Source organism: Pseudorasbora parva, chromosome 7 (assembly GCF_024679245.1).
Source record: "Pseudorasbora parva isolate DD20220531a chromosome 7, ASM2467924v1, whole genome shotgun sequence".
Lineage (NCBI taxonomy): Eukaryota > Metazoa > Chordata > Actinopteri > Cypriniformes > Gobionidae > Pseudorasbora > Pseudorasbora parva.
The window spans coordinates 4,199,819-4,218,982 of NC_090178.1; the positions used below are offsets into that span (position 1 = coordinate 4,199,819).

General features: G+C 41.2%; 1 protein-coding gene across 1 annotated transcript in view; it reads left to right on the forward strand.

The window, feature by feature from the left end:
* Nucleotides 1-19,164, forward strand: part of usf2l (upstream transcription factor 2, c-fos interacting-like) — a 68,041-nt gene that overhangs the window by 42,844 nt on the left and 6,033 nt on the right. Inside the window, exon 14 of the mRNA XM_067447805.1 lies at nt 11,821-12,018. The gene's annotated coding sequence lies outside the window, so the exon portion shown is untranslated. The remainder of the gene's footprint in view (nt 1-11,820; nt 12,019-19,164) is intronic.

Sequence of the window (19,164 nt, forward strand, 5' to 3'; positions counted from 1 at the left end):
CATGAATATTGAATATTAAATCCCTTTTGAGTTAATTATTCCCCGAGACATTAAACTCATGAGTCGTTGTTGTTACATTTTATATGGTGGAGAAATATCGGGCAAGTTTCAAACGTTTGTGTATGTGTGAATGATATTCATATTCTATTCATTGTGTATTTTTGAGGTATTAATAACCTGCACGCGCGTTTTTGTTTCGTTTTGTTTTGGTGTTGTTTTGTGAATTGAACGGTACGCGCAAGGCGAACCCAAGCATAAACAGATGCTGAGAAATGTTGAAGTAGCCGGATTATATTAATAAAAATATGAACGGTACGAAAATCCGCGTGATCTCCGAAACCCCCTGCAGCCGTAGGCGCAATAGGTTTTATCCGCGTGATTTCCAAACAAATGTATTGTAGGAAACCCATACATTTGACTCGAGCAATATATTATGTGTTCCATCAAAATAATGAGATTTTGATGATGTCTGTAGACACGTACGTTGCGTTATCCCGCTTGATCTGAACTACAAAAAGTTTCTATCTGTGCGGAAGATTGGGACAGGACGAGACTCTCCTGTACAATATAAGGGGCCTCAGAATAATTATTATATCGTTAAGATAAACGATAACTCCTGGTTTAAGTCTGGCTTAGCTAACCAAAGACCTGAGACCTAAAACATTTGAATCAGAGATGCTGAAAACCGTCAGCCATATTGATAAATGTCTATTGGAGTCCATGTAAAATGCGTGAATAGGCAGAAGATAAATTCCTGTTTTTCACCCGTTTCGTTGAGTCATTTGTAAATGATTTGCAAGAGCCAGTAAAGCGCAGAACGCCAGGGCGACCCAGAAATTGCAACGCCGCTTGCAAACCGCCAGAGGGCGACTCAAGAATTGCAACGCCGCTTGCAAAACGCGAAGGCGACTCAGAAATTGCAACGCCGCTTGCAAACCGCCAGAGGGCGACTCAAGAATTGCAACGCCGCTTGCAACCCGCCAGAGGGCGACTCTAGAACCAGACAAAGCCATCTGGTGAGCATTTTACGCCTAACTAACTCTAGTCTAGGGCGGGCGCAATAGCGCCATCGTGTGGATAAATTCGGATAGTTTCACTCTCCGTTATGTGATTCTGCCTTAACAAAATAAGTTTGAGCCTATAAATTGTTTATTGCTTACTGTTGTACACAGTTTCATTTATACAATTTTTCTAGCAACAACCAAATCTCCTTTCTCGCTGATTAAACACCCTTATTCGAATTTGAAGTTTAAAAAGAAACATAACTTCCTCTAACTCAAAGTGAAATTAGGTTTAAGTCACACAGTCCAATTGGAAGGAAGGACGCCACCGTGTGGTTATACCCTGTTAAGTCAGCGCAACACTAAATCACTACTCCCTTTCTGATTAATTCTTTTATTTGGATAACTCCCACTTAGAGATTAATCGTTATAGGATAAGATTTTTGATTGGCTTTCTTTTATTTGATTTTCCTTACAGGCTTATTTAAATTTCATTTAAACTTGCTTTGAATTTAATTTGAATTAAGTTGAGCTTCTAATTCTTTTATTTTATTTTATTTATAATTTTATTTTAATTTTTAATTTTAATTTTTAATTTTAATTAATTTTTTTTTTATTTATTAAAATTTTTATTTTTATTTTTTATTTTTATTTTTCTCTGCAAAAGTTTTTCTGTTCCCCTCCCATTGGGAATAAAGCTCAGTCTGGTAATTACAAACGGTATCAAAAGTGCTTTTTGTTTTATCATTACTTGACAGAAACTTTTGCCTTTTTCTAAATTGCTCTTGATATTTAATCTTCCACGTAAGCGACCTCAATTCACCCCAGGATGAGCTAAATGGGATAACCCATAGTACAAGCCGAATTTTAGTATATCTTGAGCATTTAGCCAATTAATTTCCCTAACACTCCCGGCGCGCACGCTGACATTCCTTTCATTACAGACCAATTCATCTTGTGTTTGTTTCCACTGTGCTCTTTCCTATCCTCACTGTTGGACTATCACGATTGTGTTTCTTTCAGTTCACCAAGAGACCCCAAGGAGAATTAAATAGTCCCGGGACGACCGAGCAGCAGTTCACCAAGTGACCCCCCAGGGCTACCGCCCACCTAATTGTCTGAATTGTCTAATTATCTAACTGTCTAGATCAGTTAGCCAAAATTCCCAGCTATCCGTACGATAGCTCGTTAGCTTAGAACAAGCTTGCATTGGCTCTCTCTCTGTGTGTGTGTGTGTGTGCTGTGTTTCTTTCGTCCGCAGTAATGTTCCGTGCACCCAGTTCCGCCGTCCCGTGGGACCGCCTAACGACATGGCTGGAAGCGCTAACGGCCACCAGTCAAGGAAGTCTGGAGCAGCCGAGCCAGGAGCAACTGGACACCGAGCTAGACCAGCTGATGACACACGACCCCACGCACAGCTACTCCAACAAGGAAGTGGCCAAGATCCTCGGAAGCCTCGCCCACGTCCTCATCGCACAGGCACGTCTAAGCAAAGGGAGCTACGACAACCTGGAACAGGAGGCAGCAACGCTAAAGCTTCAAGCCAAGGAGGCCCGGAGAGACCAAGCCCTCACCCAGCTTCGTCTAGATCAGCTTCTAGACACAGAGAAAGACGACGAAACAGACAAAGAACACAGACAAGAAATAGAAAGACTTCAGGAGACCCTGAAGGAGCTCCGTCGTGACACCGACCGACGAGTACAGTCAGAGAAAGACGCCAGGAAAAACCTCAACGAAAAGCTTCGGCGTGGCGAATCCCTCCTGGAGAGAGCCCATGATGAACTTAAAGACAGAGACATTACCGCTAAAGTCTATGCAAAACATTTGCAGTCGGCACAAGCCGAGATCGACGAGCTCATCCAGCAAAGACACGAGCTCAAAGATGAACTTGACATGGTGCAAAGAGAACTGAGACAATCATATATAGTGCAACGTTACCGGAAGGGGGAAACACACAACACACAGTTTCCCCTGACCAGTTACTCCGCACATTTTAGCCATGAAGCTACGAAGGGGAACGACAGCCCCCTGTTTAAAAGATCACCCGCCAGTCTCCACGAATCCCCGTCAGCAGCAAAGGAAAGGACGCCCTTCCAGGAAGTCAAGGTCAACAGCCACGAAGCTTCAAAGAACCTTGACAAGCTGGCCAGAAATATTCCTACCTTCAGCCCAGACCCGGCAGGAGGATACGACGTCCACGCATACTTAAAAGACATAGACTTTTATTTGCAAACTGTCGCTCACGCGAACAACTGGGACAGACTGTACCTGCTCAGGGCCACGTCTAATCGTGACGTACGCAGCTTTCTGGATCGACAACCAGAGGCCATCAAAGCGGACTACTGGCATCTACGACAAGCTCTAATTCGTGAGTACTCCGACCCCGAGTCAGACCAGGGGTTCATCACTGCCATGGACCTCAAGCAAGCTCGACGTGAGACCTCACAGAACTTTTATAACAGACTGCGACGTGCCTACTTCGGGGCACGTAACGACCCAGGCATGGAGGAGGACATCAACTTCAAAACTCTTTTCCTCCGAAACCTGCACCCTACCATCAGTTACCACCTGGGGGTGCTGGCGTGCCCGCGCAGCATGGGCACACAACAGTTAAGAGACTTGGCTCACAAAGCTTACGTCAAACAGAAAACCATTTCTGAGAAGACTGTAAAACAGCCCACCATCTGCCCTGTCTCTGAGCACCACCCAGAGCTAACCCTAGAGGGCGCCAAACAGAACCACAGTTACCGACCCGTCAACAGAGAGTCCAAACCACTCCAAGCCAGCAGAGGGCAGCGTGGTCATAATGGCAACCGTCCACGGTACCAGAGCGATCGCTCTGAAGGATCCTGGGACCCGCCTCGCCCAAAAAGCCAGCGAAGAGGCCACTCTCGACGGGACAATGGTAGGCCCAGACCTGAACCCACGTCTGGCAAAGAAAGTGTAGCTGCTTCTGAAGTTACAGAGCTCATAAAGATCCTGAAAGAGCTCCTCCGACAGAAACCTCACAAGGACGACAAGAAGGACGGACCAGGTACAGCACGACTAGACATGATACCTGAAATCAACCTTCCCGCCCTTCCTGCAACTGAATCATCCACCCTGAACACTGTTCCCCAACCACGGACTAGTGTACTAACTGTTGCACCCCCACACGTCAGCAGCACACACTCACTACAGCTGACAGCAACAGCCTCTAATCAAGACAGCATCATGGGACAGCCCAGCGTACCAGAAAGCGCTGCTTTGATTGTTTGCACGCATAATGAGACACTTGACACATATCCAGACGGCTTATCAAGCAACACACAGGTCCCCACACCAAGACTCCTGGGAAACCTAATCGAGAAGGGGATGGCTCGAAAACTCTATCTGACTATCACTATGGAAAGGGAATTTAAGCTCGAAGCCCTAGTTGACACTGGCTCCGACCTCACGCTTATATCCGCCCAACTGTTTGAAAGACTCAGATTTGAAGCACAGAGGAAAAATCGCACCCTTAACCTTCACACTTGTAAGCTAAATGTGCAGTCCTATAGCCAAAACGACATCCAGCTCAAGCACGTAGCTTCCATCCACCTGACAATTGGACCTATGAGGCTGATACACCCAGTCTATATCTCCCCTATGAACACTTATCCGTTTCTCATCGGAAAAGACCTGCTGGACCGCTTCGAACCCGTACTGGACTTCAAACAGCTGAAAGTCTGGGCTCAAGTGCGTGACCCTCTGCCCCTTCAGACACACACACCGTCTGAGCAAGACTGTCAAGTCACAGAGGTCACGGGAACTCCCACAGAGCCAGACTGCCAGGTCACAAAGGCCACGGGACCCCCTGCAGCACACTGTGACAACACAGCCTCAGCCCCAAAGCCAAGTTCAAGTTCGCTACTTTGCACATTTCAGCTATCCAAAGACTCTGATGCCTTCTGCCCCCAGGTCATGAATGACCTACAGCTGAATGACATTGTCACAACGAACAGTATCCCTGCACTGTGGGCAGACAACTCAACAAAAAGTCTACCACTGTGCAATACAATCAGTAAAAACACACCACACGGCGACATGTGGGCACCCCCGCACCCCACATCCAGCCCCATTGTTGCAGTGCTAACCCACAGCAAGCGATCGACACCGGCTACAATGCCTCCCTTGCAGCTGCTATCGCTAACGCCGCAGTTTTCACACAACGATATTGCGGATACGCAAGCCTCTGACACTGCAACAAAGACAATTCTTGACCACCTCTCAGACCCCTCCAACCACCCTATCACTGACTCTGAGCTCATTGATGACTCTAGCCACAAGCATCTGCATAACTCCAGACACATGATGCGTATTATGGACAACATTCTCTGGTTTGCACCCGATGGTAACACAGCGCCACAGCTTGTAATGCCACGGTCGCAAAGGGGGGTGATGCTAATGTACGCCCACAACACACCATGTGCTGGACACCACGGCACCAGAGCCACGTATGACACACTGAAACAGGTGGCATATGGGCCTGGGATGCATCAAGAGACGGCAGAGTATGTTAGAGAATGGCTAGTTCGCTGCCGGTTCCAACCAGCAAACCCGAAGCACAGAGCCCCACTGCAACACAGAGGGACCACGTTCCCATGGTCAAACCTACAAATCGACCGGGTAGAACCCCTGCCCAGGTCCACAAAAGGCAAAAAGTACTTTCTCACAGTGGTGTGCCAGTTTACCAAGTGGGTGGAGTGTCAACCAGCACCCAACGACACCGCCCAGACCACGGCATACCACCTGATGAATCACATCTTTTTCCTGTCAAGATTGCCACTGAGAATCAACTCAGACAGAGGCATCCACTTCACTACTGAGGCCATGCAACAGATCTGGAAATGCCTAAGAAACGCGGCCGTGATCATGCTCCTGTGCCTCCAGACAATCAGAGGCCAGCCACCACCAGACATCATCACACCGGGTCCAACCTCGGGCATCGCACTGAGAGAGCAACCTGGACTGCTGATCACCAACTGCAAATGAATCCTCAAAAGAAAGACGTACTCTCCTGAACTTCACATCAGCAGCGCAAGCTCCTCCAGCCCTGCACACAAACGCAAAGGGGGGGAGGAGCCCAAGCCCTCTGCCTAACCTTACACCAGCTTCAAGAACCTTCTCCTCCAACACCAGTTAGTCACCTTGTAGGCAATACTGCCAAGCCCCACACTATGTCATGCATGTGATTTGAGAAAGAAGGCCTTAAACGAACACAAGGCCGCCTCTGAAGGGATTCTCAAAACCCCAATGACTTTGAACTTTGAAACAGAGAAACCAAAGTGGATCACCAGAAGGCACCCAGCCTGGCCACAATGCGAGGCACCCTCTGAAAAGTTCCTAGTCAGCATAGGACATAAAAGTGTCAAGATGCAGTCCATCTTCCTAGGCAGGAGACCTAAAGGACTGACTGGCCATTGCGAGGAACATGGTTCCACCCAGGGCTGCAGAAAGCCCACAGCACACCTGCACCACACAAACGGACTTCTGGATGACAGGTGACGCACCGTCAGGGCACCTGCTGCCTCGACACCTGCTGCACAAGCACAGAGACCTGAACTGGCTACTGTCTGCCTTATCTGCCGTGGAACGACCATCACTTCAGGAGACACAAACAACTGGAGCCTAACATGGCTATGGTGTGTCTGATCTTCCTGAATCTTTGATATCGCTCGTTGTTGTCCATAGGAGGGACAACAACTAGCGAAAGGGGGGATTATGTAGCGACTCAGGCGAATCAAACACACAATCGCCAGTTACATTTAACAAATATGTTTTGAAAGTGTGCTCACTAGCAGACCTTCCCCCAACACAGCAGAAGGAGATTCTTCAGTCACCCTGGAAACCATCTGATAAGGTGTTTTTATGGCCCCGAAAGGAATTTGGCCACATGAAGTTTCAGACACAAAGACACAGAGCTTTTGCCTCAAATTATAGACAAACCATCTATAAATGAACATGCACCCCAGGACATTATATGTAAACACATAACTGTCTTGTAAAATGTTTATTCTGTATGGTATTTTGCATATTTTTATCTTTGTCTTAACAAATTACTAGTTCAGATAACCTCATATATGTCATGTCTCCTATCAAATTAATGCTCACTTCACGACTTACACTTCCATGTATATCACTTATTCAGAAAATGCAGTGTGTGTTTGTTGCATTAATTATAGTATGAAGACTCAGAGACCCACTGAGTCGAACCTTCAAACAAAGAGCCATAAATCTGCTGAGGAATTTCCCGCCGGGAAATCCCAACACTCTCATTGGTTAAGTTTAACCCCAGAGGGTGGGACTACTCCCAGACCTTAAAAGAGGTGCTCGGATGCCCTCCCTCCCTCTTCTCTTCTCTTCTCCGAACATCTCCTGCTCTTACTTCTTCAACTCTCCTGTGGGAGCCAACACCCACGGGGGGGGGGGGCTGGCACTTAAGCCATGCCACCAATGCAGGCCCTCCAAGCAGGCCTCATCTCTTCCAAAAATCTTCTCTTCTACAATCCGATCTTCAAGAACACGAAGCATCGCTAAAGCAAACAGCCGCTTCCCTCCCAACCTCGGAAAGGACCGCCGGACATGCAGGACATTTGAACACGCAGAGACACATACGCACACAAGTGAGAAGCCAAAACGAAACCAAAAAGAATGCAAGTATTCTATTTCTTACTGCTGTAAAGAGGGTGTGTTATTCTCCCGTTGGGATAAATTAACTCCGTGAAGGTCGTATTGGGTTGAACTGAAGGAAAGTTGTGTTTCTTACCCTCCCCCACTCTCTTAATGTCTCTCTCTCTCTCTCTCTCTCACTCTCTTTGTCTCTCTCTCTCTCTTTTATCTCTCTCTAACTTCAGTCTATTCAGTATTCTCTTTTATGTATTCTTTCGTTAATATCTATATTTCTACTCTCTTGATGCATATTTAGTATGTACTTTCTGTGTGAATTGTAGTGTTATTTTTAGTCTGTGTTTATTAAACCTTCAAAAGACATTTAATGAGTTGAGTCTGTTATTCTGCCACATACACAAAGTCAATGAAACTTGCGATCTAAACGTTACCTAACTGCTTATGCTACTATGTTAGTAAAGTAAACTGTATGACCATTTGAAATATTGAACTTATCCTGATCAGTAAAGTTAATGTTTCTTATGCGCTCGTAAAGCAGTAATCCATTATTGAGAATTGATTTGAAAAGTCTATAACTAATTTGCAGGACAAACTTAGTAGGATAATTTCAAGCAATTTCATAAAGGGTTACTTGTATTTAATTAAACAATTTTCCCTATCGGAAAATTTTAATACGTAATGAACAACTGGCAAATCATATTCATAAATTCATGAATATTGAATATTAAATCCCTTTTGAGTTAATTATTCCCCGAGACATTAAACTCATGAGTCGTTGTTGTTACACTATCTGTATGAGAATCATAAAGCTTCTTTTCATTGATCAAACCCCAGATGTTTCAACTATAAAGATATCATTAGCATATTGTTATTTTTTATTTAGTTCTGCATGCCATGTCTTGGATCTTCAATATAATGCAATGGTTTGCTCCATGCCAGAAGCATTGCAAATTATGTTCTTCCATGCTTTGCAATAAATATTAAATATTGCATGCTATACTACTCATAAATAACTTACAATCAGTCATTTTATGTCACCTTTAACTTGCACTTTTTGTATTTTTGTTTCATTCAAATCAAAGGTTGCAATGTTGTGATTTTCTCTGGGAAGGCTCATGAATTTATTATGCCTTTTTTCCATATTTGAACTCGCTGAAACGCCTCCATTGTACTCTTGAGTTTTCTCTGGGAACGAACATGTCACAATATTCCTTATTTAAATGATTCACATGCAGAATAAAGGGGCGGGCCTGGTTGAGTGAATTAGTAGTGTGTTGAAACCAAGTGTGCCACACAAGTCCTGAAAAGTGAAGCCAAAGCGCCTCGATCGCCCCCAGGTGGCTGGATGCAGTATAGCTCATAAACCCTCTTCATGAAATGTAATGGGACAGACAAACTAAACCATCAAATTACACTTCAAAATAATTTTTTTTTTTCAAAGATGGTTTTTGTGATTTTATGCAGTTTTTATCACGTTCTATCACGTTTATTAGTTCTCTGAAGTTTTCATTCTTCAAAGCTACACTGTGTAACTTTTTTAGTTTATTCTTAGCTAAAACACTTAGTTCTTTCAAAAATATATGTGCTCATTAATGTATATTTACTTCTTTCAAGTAATAAAGTATTCTCGTAAGTTTATAATATGCCATTGAAAATACATACGGGTGAGGGGTTCGAATGCCGGTCGCCATGTTGCTCCTCCATCTTGAAAGTACATTTGCCAAAGAGGGACATACCCGTAAATTCAAGCTTCACCTTTCGCGTTTTAACACTCGATGGCACCGTGTCGAATGTGAAGAGGAGGATTGCTTGAGACTGCTATATGAAAACCTGAAAGCCTGTTGCTGATGGAGGATCACTCTTATTCTTGAGGATATGTATCAGAGTCGCCAAGGAAGTGAAAAAGCGAATTAAGACGGAAACGCAACAGGCAAATCAACAAGACAAAAGTGAATATTGGAGTGGACTTTCCAAGATGGAAAAAAGCTCATGAGGAGCAACGATTTTAAAAAGGACGCCGACATTGCCTGCTCTCTTCTCGACAGGTAACGTTAATTCAGCCTAGTGTTGTCAAAAGTGACCAGTGAGTACAATGACCAGTCAGAGGTGTTTACGATTACAGCTCAACAGCGCCCGAAGCGTCACATTTTTAACATTTCAGTACCGATTTGGTATCGCGGTCGGTACTTTTGACAACACTAATTCAGCCTATTTGTGTATATTGGAAGTTTTATTGTTGCTTGGCTAATTGTATCATAGTGTGCTGTGCATAACACTAGAACGACATCTAGGATAGTTTTCCTCGCGTCAATGATGAAAAAGTATTGTTTATCTTATAACATAAATCTGTGTTCTATGACGGATAACATGAGATTCATATTTTAATAGCGCTATAATTTGTAGGCTATATATAATTAGGCACTTTAAACTAACTAGGCACTGGTAACCTGATAGCTGATGTAAGCAATGAAATGGTAAAAAAATTATGAAAACGTGAAACTATTATTCATTTTACATAGATGTCATAACCTACATGTTGTGTAACAAATTAAATAACTGCAAATTATAATTGTTTTCTAAAGTAACTTCATCACACTCATGGAAGAGGTCGAACTGGAAGCCATTTTAATCTTGGACTAAATCGGCCGTAGGAGTTAAAATGAAAACGGAATTGAGAGGAACAGAAACTAATATTTACTGGATGGTCACTGCTAGATGGGGGAAAATATTACACAGTGTAGCTTTAAAGGTGGGGTAAGTGTTATTTCAAAATAGTTTTAGAAAAAGGACTCAGACCGAGTGGAATAACAAACTTGTAGCCAATCAGCAGGTAAGGGGCGTGTCTATGGTGAGAAGAGAGTGAGCCAATCAGCAGGTAAGGGGCGTGTCTATGGTGAGAAGAGAGTGAGCCAATCAGCAGGTAAGGGGCGTGTCTATGGTGAGAAGAGAGTGAGCCAATCAGCAGGTAAGGGGCGTGTCTATGGTGAGACAAGAGGCTCAGTGGACGCCATGCGATCGTATTGTGTCTCACCTCAGCGATGATAAAGACCCGTTCATTTCCACACCATATGGAGCATCTAAATCTCCTCAGTGTTTCAAGCGTCAGCTCACAAAATGTGTCCGACAGGTAAGATACTATACTCCGAATATATGTTTGTTTCCTCTTTTCATCTATATTACCCATCCGGCCTTAATTGTAATATATCGTTAGCTGGACTATCGAGCTCGTGTACTATCGAGTTGTTCATGAGAACGGTTTGTGTTTTTGTGATGGTAGGGATTACTTTTTCATTGAATATTCGACCTGGATTAGTTACACACAGATTCTGCCGTAGTCATTGCCTGGGTTACGTATGTGTGGGGTGGAGCTATCAAAATAGGGCCGAGACCCTTTTGGTGGTAGGGGAATTTGTTTTGGTGATTTGAAATATCAACAACGGTTACCAGATAGCACTTATCCCACCTTTAAATAAGTTTTGTTTTAATTAATTTATTTGATGCTATATAAACGGGGGTGTGACGTTATGATTGACAGCTGTGATTCTCTCAGTGTAGTTACTTAGGCACAAACGGACATTTTTCAGGAACTTAGGGAGGAGATTGGAGATTTTACTTTAATTATACTTTTCCATAACTTTTTATTTTACAAAAAGTTGTTGATTAGGCGGGAGTGTGGGCGGGACCTTGATATCAGACTCAAGAACCAAGATGGCAGTGCCTTATTTGAACACTGGCGGCTTCACTTACATCAATGGAAGAAAGATGAATGTGCGTTATCCATCTTTTTTTTACAGTCTACGTTTGAAACTGGCAGTTATAGTAATAGGTGGGACATTTCTCAAACTCGATGGAAGCGGTTGACCAATCACAACGCACTGCTTCAGCCGACCAATCAGAGCACAGTGTGCTTTTCAGAAGGAAGGGCTTCATAGAGACAGGAACTAAAGAGAGCGTTACTGACAGACTGGGAAGAGAGGAGCCGCAACAATGGAGAATATGAGGAAATAATCAACATTCAAGCAGGAAAACCTGCTCAAGTGGAGTACAAGAACAACATCAAGAGTTTTTAAAAAGGCCTAGTATGTAATTTGTAATAGAAAAGAAAAATACCTTTGATGCTAAAAAACTTCATATCCTTTCTTGATCCTTCCTTGTTTTTGTTTTTTTAAAGCCATCCCTCCGTCACCTTGACTTCCTAGCCTGGTGCTTCCTGCCTTGTCTTTTGGCACGTCTGCCAGTCGCCGGTCAGACAGGCGTCTGTGTGTCCCCTGCTCTGTTTGACGTGATTGATCTATGGACCCGTGTCCCGTTAGGACATCAGCGTCTCTGCCGGCCCTCTGGTTTACGGCTGCAAACATAAACATTTGAGGTAACACTTTACAAGAAGGTTCATTAGTTTACTACATGAGTTAACATGAACTAATGATGAACTGCACTTATAAAGCATTTATTTGTTAATGTTAATTTCAACATTTACTAATGCATTATTAAAATCTTGTTAACATTAGTTAATGCACTGTGAACTAACATGAACAGAACAGCTGGATTTGTATTAACTAACATTAACAAAGATGAATGAGCTAATGCTGGACAGAGGTGTTGATCGTTGTTCATTATCTGATGTTGGAAATCAGGCTTCCTGGATCTTTCTTTAAATGCTTTGGTCTCTGATGCTCTCTTATACTGTATATTAATTTTTTTTTTAGTTTTGGTAAAAAGAAGTGTCTTTTGTTCACCAAGGCTTTATGAAATAGAATTACAATTTGAAATAGTTGTTCTATTTTAATATATTAAAATGCTATTCCATCCATCCATCCATCCATCCATCCATCCATCCACTGTCTGTCTATCATTCTATCTGTCTAACACTTTTTCTATCTGTCTGTTTCTGTCTGTCGTTCTTTCTTTCTGTCTGTCTGTCTGTCTTTCTGTCTTTCTATCATTCTATCTGTCGTTCTCTGTCTGTCTGTCTATCATTCTATCTGCTGTTCTCTCTGTCTTTCTATCATTCTATCTGTCGTTCTCTGTCTGTCTTTCTATCATTCTATCTGTCGTTCTCTGTCTGTCTGTCTATCATTCTATCTGCTGTTCTCTCTCTCTGTCTGTCTGTCTGTCATTCTTTCTGTCTGTCTGTCTCTGTCTATCATTCTGTCTGTCATTCTTTCTGTCTGTCTGTTGTTCAATCTGTCTGTCGTTCTTTCTGTCTGTCTGTTGTTCTATCTATCACTCTTTCTATCTGTCTGTTTGTCTGTCATTCTCTCTGTCTGCCTGTCATTCTTTCTTTCTGTCTGTCTGTCTATCATTCTGTCTGTCATTCTTTCTGTCTGTCTGTTGTTCAATCTGTCTGTCGTTCTTTCTGTCTGTCTGTTGTTCTATCTATCACTCTTTCTATCTGTCTGTTTGTCTGTCATTCTCTCTGTCTGTCTGTCTATCATTCTGTCTGTCATTCTCTCTGTCTGTCTGTCATTCTTTCTGTCTGCCTTTCTCTCTGTCTGTCTGTCATTCTTTCTTTCTGTCTGTCTGTCTTTCGTTCTCTCTGTCTGTCTGTCTGTCTGTCTGTTATACTTTCTGTCTGTCGTTCTCTCTCTCTGTCTGTCATTCTTTCTGTTTGTCTGTCATTCTTTCTGTCTGACTGTCTATCATTCTGTCTGTCATTCTATCTATCACTCTTTCTATCTGTCTGGTGGGATGTCTATATAATTCTTCATGTAATGCACAGTTAAACGATGTGTGATTAGAGATTATGGGCAGCTCTCAGAAGCACACTAGAGCGGTCTGTTTCGCGCACTACAGAGACGTTTGAGGGCTTAGGGCCGGCGGTCGCCTCACACCTCTCTGTATCTCGCCGTGTTCTTGCTGAAGGACTTCATTGTTGCAGCTCGACGCTTCAGCCTCCCTGATGTCAGAGCGCCAGTGAACCGGCGGCTCGCTGCCCATCTCTTTTGTGTTCACGACGATGGGCTTTACAGTGGCGTAAAACCGCTTCAGCAGAAACCATTGTTTGCCGTCTGTCTCTGCGGCTCTTTCCAGCGGTTGGTGGGTTTTGTGTGGCGTGATTACAGGCAGGAGCTTGTCGGTCTTATTTATTCATACAGGTTCATGCCTCTATTCCCCGCTGCCTCTCATCTAGTCTTAGTGTAGAACGCTCTTCTATTTTCTACAAAAGAGGTTGTGGCGTCTCACTTTACTGAGCAGCCGAGTGATTTGGAGCGGGAGGAGATGTGCTCAAGGGCCGCAGGCAGAGCATCACACTCATCGCACTTCCTCTTCACTTTTCGGTGAATTCTCATTATTGCAACAGTCGTTTCATTGTCTTTCGCAAGAATAAATGCGAAAAGGTCAAAGGCAAACAAATTTAGATGAGTGCATTCGTCTATAAAATCGTTGTACCTTTTTATTTATTTAGTAGATTAAATTAATTTTTATGCCAGCTGATAAAAGAAGTGGAAACTCAGAAATATAAGGTCAGACGGGTGGATAAAGGCTAATAGAAAAACAGAAGGTCGGGGTAAAATATTAGAAAGCAGACTATAAACAAGGAGTGACAAGGAAAGGGTGAGAACATCATTTGGAGTTCAAGAGAATTTGCACCAAAATATTGTAGAGTTTGATTGGACACGCAAACTTTGACATTAGCAACAAAAGAAAAGGAAGGCGGTTCCTCTTTTATTTATTTATTTAAATATTATTTTATTTATTTACTTAAATTCTGTGAACTGATGCAATTTAATGCACAGAAATTCAGTTCGGCCAACTGAAAAATTTAGATGCGATCAGTCACTAGAAAATGTTCAATTGGAGACCTGAATTTTTTGTACAGTCTAGTTTCTTTATTTTATTATTTATCTATTTTATTATTAATTTATTTACTTTCTTTAGCTATTTATTTTCTTTAAATATTTTATTAATGTATTTAATTCTTGTATTTTTTTGTTTTAATTTAATTTAATTAAATTTAATTTGTTTTAATTATTTAATTTGTTTAATTATTAATTTAAGTAAGTAAATAACTAAATAAAGAAAGATTTATTCACATGTATTTATTTTATTATTTGTCTATTTTAATATTAATTTACTAATTATTTATTTAAAAAATATATATTTCATTGTTTATTACTTATTTATCTAATATCATTTACCATTAAGATTTGTTCCACAATCATGAATGAATTTTTTTCCCCTTTCTTTCCATTAAAGATCCCTGTGTTTTACAACAGATGAAGCAACTACATTTCCCCCTATAATCTGATTATCTGACACATTTCATTTCCTATCAGCTTCGTTAACAGGAAATCTCTGCTGAAGCAAATCGTGAACACATGGCGTATGTAGGACAGAGGTCTTTAACGGCTCTCTTTTAGTATTATTTAGTTGTGCTTGCTAATGTGATTTCGCAGTTATGATTGGTTAGTAATACTATTAATTGCGGGGCTTACAGCTGCAAATGGCGTCCTTGGGCTTATTGCTTTATGTTGGAGCTTGAACATCAGAGCTGTTCCCAGATTACTGGCCTCTGTTCTCCATTCTCCCATTAGCTGAAGATGCTGTATTTAATGGGACATGTTCTGCACTACTTCCACCATCTGTTGTTCTCCAGCTGAGTCGGTCAGGTGTTGAAGGTCAAGCAGCTTCACTCACCTCACCACAGAGACATCATGTACCTAAAACAAAACAGAACAAACTAAAGATATCAACCGACATGGTGAGGCCGTTCTACATGACTTCTGTGCCCACCATCTCTCTCTCTCTTTTTGGTTATATATTGAGACAAAAATTGAAAAAGCAAGCATACAAGCAACATGACAACAACTGCTGTGTAGTAAAATGAATGTGACTTACAACAACTAGCTCACTAGTGAGCTGTCCATTGATACATTTATGCGTTTTTTTTAAAAGGGATACTTCACCGCCCCTTCATAATAAACTGTTATTCCATTAACTAAGACGAGTTGATTCATACCTCTCTCGCCTGAGTGAACTTTATCGCACTGAAACGCGGTGACGATCTGATAGCATTTAGCTTAGCCCAATAAGCCCGGTTAAGAAGCGACCAACATAGAATAAAACGTGGCGAGGGGGAGATGTGAGGGAGGATTTTTCAACCGGGACTTTTTACTACGCCGAGTCGAAGTACTCTCAAAAGTGCTATTCCGCCACACATTATAGTTCTCCTTTTTATTCCGCTTAGAAAAGCGCCACGTTTTATTTTATGTCACCATACTTGATAATTCAACTATTGGTGTAACTGTATTTAAATAAGGAAAACGTGGAGGTGTTTGGTCGCTTCTAACTTGATCTCTGTTTGGTATCATAGTGAATGAACTGGGCTTAGTGGGCTAAGCTAAATGCTATCAGATCGTCACCGCGTTTTAGTGCGATAAAGTTCACTCAGACGAGAGAGGGATGGATCAACTCCTCTTAGTCAAGGAAATAACATAGTTTAATATGAAAAAGCAGTGAAGTATCCCTTTAAATTCTGTTATATTATATTCTACTCTACACTGTCAGAAAATAGTCACTGGGGCGGTACCCTAAGGTACAAAACTGAAAATGTACTAATATGCATGTTTAAGGTATTATGTACCTTTTAAGGTACTAATATGTACCATTTAGGGGTGAGTAAGGTACAAAGATGTACCTTTTCACTTTTCTACCTTAGGGTACCGCCCCAGTGACAGTAATGCACCTTTTTTCTGAGAGTGTATGTTTAATTTCTATTGTTCAGTTCTGTTCTACTCTATGTTTAATTATGTTTTATTTTTCTGCTCTATTCTACTCTACTCTGTTCTGTGGTATTTTAATGTACTCTGTTCTATTTTATTCTACTTTTCTCTCTGTCATATTCTATTCTACTCTACTCTATTGTGTACTGTTCTACTATTCTCATCTCTACTATGTAAGAATGGATTTCACCTGAGAACAAACTCAAGAGATCTAAGCTGCAATAAGGCAATATAACTTCTATAAGAGATCTAAAAGAGAAAACAAGACTCCACCTGACCCAGTCTCATCCCCCCAGCCCCCACCCCGAGTCCTGACCCTCTCACCCTCTCTATCTCCAGGCCAACACAATCATGCGTATCTCACAGATACTGCCACAAGCTGTTGCTTTTTGGTCAATATGAATACCTTTGGTAAACAGGTTTCATTCCCACATTAGTTGAACAGGTCATAATGAAGACAGTCATCTTGTTCCCCTGGTGCTCATAAAGATCTTTTGATAAACTTTTGCTGTCCTCCCCCAAGGATAAATGTGACCATTTGGGAATGAGAAAAGTTTCCGCTAATCTTTCTGTCAGGTCTGATTGGAGCATGACGCTAAGCATGAGGGAAAGCCTGATTTCAGACTGTCACTGTTACATTGTAAAAAAAATTTTTTGTTGGTTTAACTTAAAAAAGTAAGTAAAATTGGTTTTCAATGTATTATACTTTAAATGCTCATTTATTTCTGTGATCAAAGCTGAATGTTCAGGATGGTTCATCAGTCTTCAGTGATCATGATCCTTCAGAAATCATTCTCAGATGAGGATTCATTTTCAAAATTGGAAACAGTTGTGCTGCTTAATATTTTTTCATAACCTGTGATACTTTTTTATAATCCTTTGATTAATAAAAAGTAAAACAACAATATACACTACTGGTCAGTAATTTGGGGTCAGTCATATTTTTTTTGAAATAAATCAATAATTTTATTCAGCAAGGATGTGTTAAATTGATAAAAATTATAATAAAGGAGATTTATATTATTTGAAAATATGTTTTTATTTTGAATAAATGCCGTTCTTTTTAACCTTTTATTCGTCAAATATATTAATCAGCAGAACTGTTTCCAACACTGTAAAAAATATTGTTGGCTTAACTTAAAAAAGTAAGTAACCTGGTTGCCTTAAAATTTTGAGTTCATTGAAATTAAAAATTTGAGTTGATACAATGAAGGAAATTTGTTTAAAAAATAGAAACTCAAAATATTATTGTATCTGAACCACATAAAACATTTGATAAATCATGAAAATAGCACTATTTGGCATGTTTCACTGCGTCATCAGAAATAAAACACACACAATTACCCAATATGCTTACAAAATCTTTTAATAATATTTTAATAAAGGTTGTCAATTCTCAAAAATGTTCTTTGTTTTCTGTCAAAATTTTATTTTCAATGAACTCAAAATTTTAAGGCAACCAGGTCACTTATTTAAAAAAAATGTTTTTACAGAGTAGTAACAAGTCGCAGCTTCGTGACTATTGCTAAAATTACACTTTTTGTTATGAGTAAACGTGTGTGACTCTTAAAGATAGATTAGCCACTCCGCCTCCTCTGTAATATCAGAACTGAATGTGCCTCTGTGAGGTAATGTAATTCCAAAGCATTAGCCTCTGAGCGACTCCACGTCCCATGGTGGAACGAATATTTGAAAATAAGAGATACTAATAAAATCAACGATCTAAATCAAATCACAACTAATCATGTGATCAGTTAATGAAGAAATGCAAAAAACGTGACAAAATCACATACAGTTAGAGTACGATTAAATGATTCATGGAGCAGAGCTGGACAGTAACTAAGCACATTTACTCGAGTACTGTACTTAAGTACACTTTCTGAGTATCAGTACTTTACTTGAGTATTATTTGTTCTGGAAACTTATGACTTTAACTTCACTACATTTGAAAAAGAGTGCGGATCGGGCCGCATTTTTCTGTCCGAGCCTGACAGAGCAGTAACCGAACCCGACCCGAGCCCGACAGGCATTAAAATATTTATGTCCGAGCCCGACCCAAGCCCGACAGTTAAAATCTATTTTTTTTCCTCATATACTAATGACACGTACTTTTGTTTGTGTGGAAAGCCCACTTTTATTAAGCAACTGTAGGAAGGCATTCTGAAATGTTTACAGACGAGCGCATTAGCGCGCACACGGTGCATCAAACCTTACACAGAGCCCAATCAAATAGCCAACTGAAATTAAATGAACAAAGGTCTGCTAAAAATGGCCCAAGCTAACAGAACAAAACATTAACGTAACACAATTGAAATGCTTACCTATTGAAATGAAAGTCATCTTACCAATTTTCTCAAACTGTATGGTTCCTAAACTGCAACATTGGATCTATTTACATAATCTATCCATCAAAGTTTAGGCTAATCAAGGTTTTATGCAGAAAAAGGATTGCATCACCTGTGGATGGCTTCAAAGCTGTCCTCCTGCCAGCAGCGCTGAAGTTGCGCTCACTGGAGTGATACGGATGCCGCAGGAAATATGCACGCATGTGTTGCGCGTTGTTGTCACGGCGACATAAACAAATTTCCACATGCAGGAAGACGGATGTTAGCGTAATATTTTACATCTATTTTAATCACAAAAACAAACCATTGCATCAAGTTAAACAGGCCCATTGGCTACTTGCATAATAAGCAGTTTTAAATTTAAAAGGTTCAATGCCTTATCGCGCTGACGTGACCGGGTCGGGTCGGGTCGGGTATCCATCCTCTAATTTGAAAGACAAATATTGT